Here is an 8,619-nt window from a genome sequence, read left to right as displayed (position 1 = left end):
ATGACTCACTACATTATAAAAATAAATTGGTAGTTTTGGTGTTCTATTGTTAGTTCTTGCCATGGTAGAGAACTCTAGAGGTGTAGGCATCCAGACATACCCTAAATCTCATTCTGACCTGTGAGCCAGAGGACAAGCTTTTACTCAACATTTTAATATATTTTAAAGCGTGATTGAAGTCATTAAACCAATATGGATCAGATTAGAGATTCAAACAATGCCTAACAACATTACATCAAAATTTTAAAAATAAAAGCATGACTTAAGTTTTAAGAAAAATAAGGACCACACTGGTGTAATGATCACATCATTTGGTTCACATTATCTACCACTTGAACATACAAGATTGCTCAAATAAGGCCAAAGATAACTTTAATACATTTTTTTCTAAATTAAACAACATATATATAATACATAGATCAACTCTTGAACAACTTGACTCTAGTTTCTTTGCTTCATTCAACTTATGAACAACTTGAATGGCAATGATAAGTACAAGTTATAGGCTAGAGAGCACAAGCAACTCCAATTTTATTAAATGCTAAACATAAAGGGAAAGGAAATTCACCTTCATAAAATCTTCTTGGATTATATAATCATGCTCTGCACGGATGGTTTCCATACTAGCTTTTGTACAAATGTTACAAAGATCTACTCTATTGAAGCCTTGATAAAAGTTGAAATAATCTCAGCTATATAGTAATTAATCAAACAACAATTACCAACTCGAGAACATACCAATGTAGTATAGAATAAAAACTCAAATATTTTGGATAAATTTCAAATTATCAAAGAAGCAGAAAAACACCTTGACAAGCTTTATAATAGCTTCATAATCTATGTCTTCGTGGTTTACAATCCCTACAACATGTATATTCAATACTTCCATTCTCGCTTGTTCACTTGGAAGTGGAATCTCAATCTTTCTATCCAAATGACTTGGTCTAAGTAGGGCTGGGTCCAGAACATTAGGATGATTTTTTTCCATGATCATTTTTACCTACATTTAATGTTAAAATTAACAATATTTTTAGGTCACAATGAAAAATACACTACCTTGAAGAATCTTAAAGAAGTTAAATAACATAGTTTCTTGTTTAATGTGATTGATTGACAATTACAACAACTTGAGCACCTTAAAACACAATACCTTTACTAATTGATCAAAACCATGTAGTTGGTTTGATGAAGGGTGCTCCCCTTAATATCATAAACTCATAAAAGAAACAAAGAAATAATGCATATTTCAGGAAAAAGTTGACTGTGTTTTAATACAAGAAACTAAAATTTCTAGTGCTAGTTTTGATAAAATAGTTAGCCATATCTAGCCTGGTGCTGAGTATCTTCATAGGGATGCTAATGGTGCCTTGGTAGGTATTGCTACTATGTGGAATCTAAATTCCATGAAGGAAACTGAGTTTTGGAAGGATAATTTTTTAATATTTATTGATTTCCATTCTAGCACTCATTGTTGGGGGCTGATCAATATCTATGCTTCTAACAAAAAATTAGGAAGGAAGGATATGCATGATGAATTGGCTAGGATTACTAAAACTATGAAGGATAACAAAATGATGTATATGGGTGATTTCAATACCCCCCTGTATCATTCAGAGAAACTGGGTGGAAACAGGGACTGCCTAGAAAGCTTGCAAGACCTTAATGATTTTATGAGCATAATGGATTTGATAGATGTGGAAATGAGAGGGAACCCATATACTTGGACTAATAACAGAAAGGGAAAGGACCTTATTCAGGTCAGATTGGATAGGTTACTGGTTACAGGGAATTGGAATAGACTTGGGAACTCTCATATTGAGAATCTTACTAGAACTGCTTCAGATCATTCCCCTATAATCTTCCTATGGGAGGATGGTTTGAAAACTGTGCTGAAACCTTTCAAATATGAAATTATGTGGCAGTCTCACCCAAAATTCAAAGAGCAAGTTCAAGATTGGTGGAATATTAGGATTGATGGTACTGCAATGTACAAACTGACCCAAAAACTTGACCACATAAGGAGGAATTGAAGAGTTGGGCTAAGGATTCATTTGGTGATCTATTCAAAACTAAGGGTGATGTAGAGGAAAAGCTTAAGAAAATCCAAGGGGAGATTGCTGAAGGGATCAACCTAGACTACACAACTTAGGAAGAGGAGTATAGAAAAAAGTGGAAGGATATTCTCTTGAGGGAGGAAATTTTTTGGAAACAAAGATCAAGAATTCAATAGCTTAAAGAAGGGGATAAGAATACTACTTTCTTTCATAGGTCAGCCTCTAACCATAAAAGAAGAAATACTATTGTTAGGCTAGACGGGGAAGGGTTTTTAAGGACTAGGAGGAGATGGGAAAACATGTGGTGGAATGCTTTAGCAATGCTTATGTCAAGGACAATAAGGCAGTGAATTTGGTGATCAGAAGAAGTTTGATTAATACAATTCCACAGGTTCTAGCAATGGAGGAGAACAAACATATTCTTGGCAATATTATGGAGGAGGAAGAGGTGAAATGTGCAGTGTTCTCTATGAAATCTTATAAGGCTTTGGGTGCAAATGGGTCCCCCCTATGTTCTTTCAACATTTCTGTGAGGTTGTTAAATCAGAATTGGTCTAGGCTACTAGAGATTTTTTTAGAATAGGTAAGATGTTAAAAAGGATCAATAAGACCTTTATTGCATTAGTGCCTAAAATCCCCACACCAATGTGCCTGCTAGATTTTAGACCCATTAGTTTATGTAACACTATTTATAACATATTTTCTAAAGTCTTGGTGAATAGAATAAAGCCTTTTTTGGAAAGAATAATTGGTAGTCCATAGAAAGGATTTGTTCTAGGAAGATAGATTCTAGATGTAGCTATAACCACACATGAGGTTATTCACTCAATGTAGAAAAACAAAAAGTCGGGGATGGCATTCAAATTGGATATCTCTAAGGCTTATGATAAGGTTAAGTGGGATTTCCTTTTTGAGGTGCTTGAAAGAGTGGGGTTTAAAAACAAAGTAATAAACCTAATCAAAGTGATGGTTGGAACAATCCAATATTCTATCCTTGTAAATGGTTCTCCTTGGGGCAACTTTGGGGCAGAGAAAGGAATAAGGCAAGGTGACCCACTCTCACCCTACCTCTTCATTATGATTGCTGAAGTTCTAGGGAGGTCTTTCTATAAACTTGTGAATACTAGTTGTGTTAAGGGGGTTAAGCTGGATACTACAGTAGATACTGAAGTCCTACAACAATTTGTTGATGAAACATTCCTTTTTAGAGAATCTTTAGTTATTGAGGCTCAAGCTTGGAAGACTATTCTACACAATTATGAAGAAAGCTCAGGTAAGCAAGAAATTTATCATAAGAGTAATATTTATTTCTTTAATACTGATGCCTCATTACAAAGGAGGATAAGAAATATTTTGGAATGTCAATCTACCAGCCTCCCGGATACTTACCTGGGATTACCACTAACCACTAAGGATGTGACTAATGAATTCTGGAATACGATAGTGGAGAGAATTTAGAGGAAACTTACAAGATGAAAAGGGAAGGTACTAAGAAATGCTAGAAAGCTACAGTTACTTTTAGTGGCTCTTCAGGGTATCCCCATTTATTTCCTATCCCTATTCAAAATTAACCAAAACATGGCGGAGAAGATTGAGAAGATACAAAGGAACTTCCTATGGTCAAAGATAGAGGAGAAAAATAAAGTGAGTCTAGTCAAGTGGGAGGAGGTGTGCAAACCAAAGAACAAGGGGGGATGGGAGTGAGAAGACTTTGAGACCTCAATAAGGCTCTACTTAGGAAGATTGGCTGGAGATTAGGGAAAGACAATACGGGTTGGGGTAAAATTATGAAAGCTAAATATCTATCAAATTCCCCTTTCAATTGGAATCTATATAATAATGACTTCCCATGAGGGTCTAAAATATGGATGAATATAGTCAGAAGTAGAGAATTTTTAAGGGGAGGGATAAGGTGGATTGTGGGAAATGGTTTTAGTATTAGATTCTAGGAAGACAAGTTGATGGGAGGGAAACCGCTTGTCTTTAGGAAATTTAGAAGGTTAATGGAGTTGCTTAAAGAAGATGTGGGAAGTAGAGTTGGAGATTAGATTGATCAGGGGAGGAAGTGGAGGAAACTTATCAAGGAAACTTACTCTCAAGAGGACATTCAATTTCTCAAGGAATAAGAAGAATTGATTGGGGAACATAGAATCCCTATACTTTTCCAAGAGAATACCATGGCTTGGGATTTAACTCCAAGTGGTAGTTTCACTATTAAATCAGCTTACATACACTTATGTAGCAAGGATCCCTATCTACAATTGTGAAGTAAGGTCTAGATTAGTAACCTAATTCGTAAAATTAATTTCTTTTGGTGGATAGCTCAACATGGCAAAAATTTAACATTGGACAATTTGAAAAAAAGAGGTTTTAATATTACTAACCATTGTTGTCTCTACAAGGAAAAGGAGGAAACCATAACTCATCTATTTCTAGAATGCTAGTTTGTCTTAGAGATATAGAGTAGGGTTTGGGAGAGATTTGGATTAAATTGGGTTATGAAAGACAATATTGGGATAATTTGTGGACAATTGGAGCTGTCCCTTTGCTCACCCTAGATTGAATTTGCTATGGAAGATGGTTCCACCATATGTGTGCTGGCATATATGGAAAGAAAGAAATAAAAAAATATTTAGGGAGGAGAATAAACTAGTGGAGGTGGTCTTTGGAATAATGGAGAAATTATTGAAGGAGAATCTAAGAGTGGCTAGATGTAAGATGCTAAAGGAGGAACCAAGTAGGCAAGAAGGCCTAATGGCTGAAAAATGGGGCTGTCATGAGGATTTTTTCCTATTTGATAACTCAAAAATAACAAAGAGACAGAAAATGAGATGGAGACCACCCACCCTTTCACATTTTAACTAGAGGAGGAATAGGAGTAGTGGGAGGAGTGCTGTGGGACAGGAATGGTGATGCACTATTGGTCTATGCTGGGAAAGTGGGAAATGGAAGCAATAATTTGGCTGAGGCAATGGCACTATTTTGGGGCCTTCAGTTGATTAGGGAAATGCAAATTAAGGAAATAACAATTTAGGGAGACTCCAAATTAATAATTGATATGGTCAATGGAGCCGCCGAACTAGGATGGAATTATTGAAATATCGTAATAGATATTAAGAAAATGTTAGAAGGGATGGAAAGTGTCCACCCGCAACACATTTACAGGGGGGGAATAAGGTGGCAGATGTGGTAGCTGCTGAGGGGTTTAAAACTATGGCAATCATGTACTAAAGGGACATGGTTGATCTCAATGATGATATTATGTCAACAATAACCAAGGAAAGAGGCAGGAATATTATTCAATTATGATTATTAAATTTAGAGTTAGGACCAAATTTGGCAATTTTGTGATGATGTCTGCTAAATTTAACAAAGCTCTATTGGGAATGAGGAGGTGTGGCAATACAAAAAGAGAGAGGAGTAAATGCAAATTAAGAGGGATGTCATTTCATAATAATGGAAACACATCATGGATTTTAAATTAAAACCCATTTAAAAATACCAAGGATATCATTTTTTAGACTATTAGAGATTTTTGGGGTGTGAAAATAATGATGCTATGTAATTATGAATTCCACAATAATTTCACATGGGATTTTGAAACTTATCAAGCACAAGTTTGGAATTTTTTTTGGTTTAGTGTTAAATGGTTTAAGGTGAATAGTAGTTGTAAAGATATCATAGAAGAGGAAGTTAAAATGCTCATTACTAAAGAAGGTGAGACAAAAATTGGCAGAATTGAGATGGGTGGGGACCTGAATAGGCTAGAGCCCACAAAGATTGAGAACTTCAAAGATAGGATGGCCACCTAGTTTCTATTGAAAGAAGGGGGTTTTTTTCCCTACATGCAGTCGATGGCAAGGTACGACGAGAATTGTGCCCTCCAATTTGTCAATGGGTGGAATGACAGAGAGGTCACCATCAATGGAATCACCTTCCAAGTGACTGAGGAAGTGATTGCCATGGCGACTAGCCTTTCAATGAGGGGGAAAAATGGAAAAAGGTCACTAAAACTACTGACAAGGCTAGCATGAGAAATTTCTTTGTAGAAGATGAGGAGTCAGTTTGATATAGAGGAGGGTTTAAAAGGGACAAGTTGCCAGCCCCATGGGACGATGTGTGGTTGGTTCTCATGAGGTATCTGACGCTAGAGGGTAGGTTCAACGAATGTTACTACTACCATTTCCCTTTGTTAAATCATTTTAGAAATAAGGATCTCATTTCTATCCTATTTTATCTTCTACATTCTCTTGAGGATATGGTAGCAAATATTAGGGAAAAGAGAAGTAAAGGGAAAAAATATACCATAATCCATCAAGGCCTAATTTTCTACCTCTACCAATTTCAACTTGCCCTGTGTTCCTCAAGGGTGGTGGTGGTTGACAACTAGCACCACCTCTAGAATTCACCCCTGAGCCTTAGTACGGGTACTAAAATTCATACCCCCCACCCCTCCCCTTGCTGGGAAAACAAGAAAAAGAAAAAAATTGATACAACTATGGAGTAAAAGGCTAACAAGAAGATAAAATTTGAAAAAACCATAGAGGTGGATGAAGAGGATTCAAAAGAGGAGGCCAGAGGTAAGGAAAGGAGGAGATCTAGAAGACTTTCCCAATCCTAGGCAAGGCATAAACAAAAATCCAATAGATTTAGGGTGAAGGAGGTTGAGGAGGAAAATTCAAAAAATAATAAAGGGAGGAGGAAGAAGGAGGTAAGGAGGAGGAGGAAAGAAGTATAAACTTGGAAGATAATTTTTTTGAGAATGTGTTGCCTGACTTTTAAGTCACCCATTTTTTTTGGCAATATTGGAGTCATATAGTCCTCAAGTCAGTTTCATGTCTAGGTCTAAGTCCTTCATAGGTAGGCCATCCTTGTCAGGTTTCCCTCTTTCTTGCCTTCTCATTCATAAGTTGGGTGGTTGGTTTAAGTGTCATCACGTTGGGTAGGTGATAGTTCCCGCTCGACAAGGATATCATGTTTTATTGATGATCTTCTCAGATAAAGGATATACAAGTCTTCCTTATTTCAGAGATTCATGGAGCAGTATGTGCAATCTGGAAAGACATTTGATTACTAAAGGCTCTATAAATTTGGAAGATCTCCAGATGAAGTCTTAGCTATAGTGCTTGATCTAGGATCTCATACATGTAAAGCTGGTTATGCAGGTGAAGATGCTCCAAAGGCAGTTTTTCCTTCCATTGTGGGATTCATTGAAGAAGCAAAAAATATCGATGCAGCCAAAGTTGAAGGTAATTTGGAGGCAATTTCAAATGTCAATGCAATTGTTCCAATGGATGCAGAGAGGTCCAAATCAAAACCAAAATTCTATGTTGGTTCTCAAGCTCTTGGGTACCGATGTGATTATATGGAGGTTATTCCAACATTGAAGAATGGGATTGTGGCTGACTGGGATGTCGTAGATAGTATATGGGATCATGCTCTTTGAGAGCGCTTGTGGATCGATCCCAAGGAGCATCCAATGTTGTTATTAGAGCCATCATCCAATTCACAAACTCAAAGAGAAAGAACAACACAGGTTATGTTTCAGAATCACAAGGTCCCTGCATTATTCTTAGCAAAAAATGCTGTGCTAACATCTTTTTGTTTGGGTCGTTCTACTGCTGTAGTCATTGATTGCAGTGGTGGACCGATAATTGTTGCTATAGTGCATGATGGTTATGTTATTCAAAAGGTTGTTGTGTCATCTCCAATTGATGGGGAGCTTTTAAATGAGTGCTTGATGAAGTCTCTGGAGAGTAAAGGGATCATGCTGAGGCCTTGATATTCATTCAAGAGGAAAGAGGTTCGATCGAGAGAATTTCAGATAATGGAGACTGACTTTCTTGATACTACTGAGAGCTATAAAAAAATACTCATAGATGACCATTGCAAGTGATATTAAAGAAGCTGTATGCCATGTACCAGATATAGCCTTTGATAAGAATGGATATGCTAACATCCCAACAACACCATATGAACTTCCTGATGGACAAATTATAGAAATTGGAGCTGAAAGATTCAAGATCCCTGATCTTTTGTTCAATCCATCTCTAATTCAGACATTACCTAATGTGGATAAGTTAGATACTTCTGGATATGCAGTCTATGGACTTCCACAGATGGTTATTGAAAGTATAAACAAGAGTGATGCGGATATACGTAGGGAATTGTTTAGTGCCATTCTTCTTGCAGGTGGCACAAAATCAATGCAAAAGATGAAGGAACGCTTGGCGAAGGACTTGGTGGAGGAAACACCAACAGCAACATGTGTCAACGTTCTTGCAAGTGGCAATACAACTAAACGAAGACACAACGTGCGAATTGAAGCCATGCATTGATTCTGTGGGCTCATATGAAATCATTACAAGAAACAACAGGTACAATGATGAATAAATAGAAGAGAAATTGCCTGGCGAGTTTTCAAATTTTGGCTCCTCCATTATTTTTGCGCACCAACAAAGGCAAAAACCCGCCAACAATTTTTTGGTATTATATGACTTGTTCTCAAAAATGAATCACATGAGTCCTTTTAGAATCACTTGAAGAATATTTTATCTTTAGGAAG

At 36.7% G+C, this 8,619-nt stretch overlaps 2 pseudogenes; one reads left to right on the top strand and one right to left on the bottom strand.

Annotated features, from left to right (window-relative positions):
- Positions 1 to 210: 210 nt before the first annotated feature.
- LOC149549113 (26S proteasome regulatory subunit S10B homolog B-like) overlaps positions 211 to 8,619 on the bottom strand; it is an 88,264-nt pseudogene continuing 79,855 nt past the window's right edge.
- LOC149549114 (actin-related protein 4 pseudogene) lies at positions 1,581 to 8,392 on the top strand (annotated as a pseudogene).

This window comes from Cupressus sempervirens, chromosome 7 (genome assembly GCF_028749045.1).
Source record: "Cupressus sempervirens isolate cs-2001-9-10 chromosome 7, ASM2874904v1, whole genome shotgun sequence".
Taxonomy (NCBI): Eukaryota; Viridiplantae; Streptophyta; class Pinopsida; order Cupressales; family Cupressaceae; genus Cupressus; species Cupressus sempervirens.
The sequence above is the reverse complement of the archived record's forward strand: the minus strand, read 5'-3'. Positions and strand labels throughout refer to the sequence as shown.